Below are 2,012 nucleotides of genomic sequence, written 5' to 3'. Positions count from 1 at the left end.
GCCTCCTTCGGTAAATATCAGCCGAAAATGCCCACCTTCCTCCCTCCCCCCGTAGAAAATAAGGTTCTCCTAGTTTAATATAGATCCTTAATTTAGAAGTCTGGCTATCTCGTAATTGCTAAGGACTGCTAGAAATGTTTATTTCTACCAAAAAACATTCTTTTATTCTAAACAGATGTTACGCAAAAATGGGTTTAGACTCCTAATTTAGAGGTCTGGCTGTCTTGGAATGGCTAAGAACTGCTAAAAATGTTTATTTCTACCGTAAAATGCAGTCTATTCTAAAAAGATAGTACGCACATATGGGATTACTTATCCCTAATTTAGAGGTTTGGCTATCTCGTAATGCCTAAGAACTACTAAAAATGTTTATTTCTACCAAAAAATATAATTTATTCAATACAAATGGTGCCCACAAATGCGTTTAGATCCTTACTTTAGAGGTCTGACTGTCGCGTAATGGCTAGGGACTGCTAAAATCGTTTATTTCTACAAAAAAATATAATTTATTCAATACAAATGGTGCCCACAAATGCGTTTAGATCCTTACTTTAGAGGTCTGACTGTCGCGTAATGGCTAGGGACTGCTAAAAACGTTTATTTCTACCAAAAAATATAATTTATTCAATACAAATGATGCCCACAAATGCGTTTAGATCCTTACTTTAGAGGTCTGACTGTCGCGTAATGGCTAGGGACTGCTAAAAACGTTTATTTCTACAAAAAAATATAATTTATTCAATGCAAATGGTGCCCGCAAATGCGTTTAGATCCTTACTTTAGAGGTCTGACTGTCGCGTAATGGCTAGGGACTGCTAAAAACGTTTATTTCTACCAAAAATATAATTTATTCAATACAAAAGGTGCCCACAAATGCGTTTAGATCCTTACTTTAGAGGTCTGACTGTCGCGTAATGGCTAGGGACTGCTAAAACCGTTTATTTCTACAAAAAATATAGTTTATTTTATACAAATGGTACGCAAAAATGGGCTCATAGATTCCTACTTTAGAGGTTTGGCTATCTCGTAATGGCTATAGACTGTAAATGTTTATTTCTAACGTAAAATTGGCTATATATAGTTTATTTGGAACAAATGGTAAGTATCAAATATGTTTATAGATCATTAATTTAGAGGTCTGGCCATCTCATAGTGGCGACGAACTGCTAAAACTGTTTATTTCCATCAAAAAATATAGTTTATTCTGAAAAAATTATACCCACAAATGGGTTTATAGATCCTTAATTTAGAGGTCTGGCCATCTCGTAATGCCTAAGAAGTGAAGGAAGGACTGGCTAAGGACTGTTTATTCTGAAGAAATTGAACCTACAAATGGGTTTATAAAACCTTAATTTAGAGGTCTGACTATCGCGTAATGGCTAAAAACTGCAAAAATGTTTATTTCTATCAAAAGATATATTTTATTCTAAACAGATGGTACGCAGAAATAGGTTTATAGATTCCCAATTTAGAGGTCCTGGCTATCTTGTAAAGGTTAAAAACTGCTAAAAATGGTTATTTCTACCAAAAATTAGACATGTGATTTTATTAATACTATTTGATTTTATTAAAAAATTGGGTTTTAGTATTCAGAAATAAGAACATCCAGGTTTCAAATATTTCTGATTTTATCAATATTATTTGATTTTTCTAGTAAAGTTTGGTTTTATTTTACAGAAATAAGAACATCCACGTTCAAAAAACATCGGCTTTTATTAATAATATTTGATTTTTTTATAAAGTTTGGTTTCTGAAAACTAAAACACAACTTTATTAAAAAATCAAATTTTGTTAATAAAATCAGAAATATTCTAAACATGGATGTTCTTAGGCTATTACCAAAAACTAAAACCCAACTTTATTAAAAAATCAAATATTATTAATAAAATCAGATGTAATTTAAACGTGGATGTTCTTATTTCTGAAAACTAAAACTCAACTTCATTAAAAAATTAAATATTATTAATAAGATCAGATGTATTTTAAACGTGGAAGTTCGTATTTCCGAAAAC

This window comes from Artemia sp. Qi Xiang Cuo, chromosome 20 (genome assembly GCF_049724085.1).
Source record: "Artemia sp. Qi Xiang Cuo chromosome 20, ASM4972408v1, whole genome shotgun sequence".
Lineage (NCBI taxonomy): Eukaryota > Metazoa > Arthropoda > Branchiopoda > Anostraca > Artemiidae > Artemia > Artemia sp. Qi Xiang Cuo.
This window is presented reverse-complemented; position numbering follows the sequence as displayed.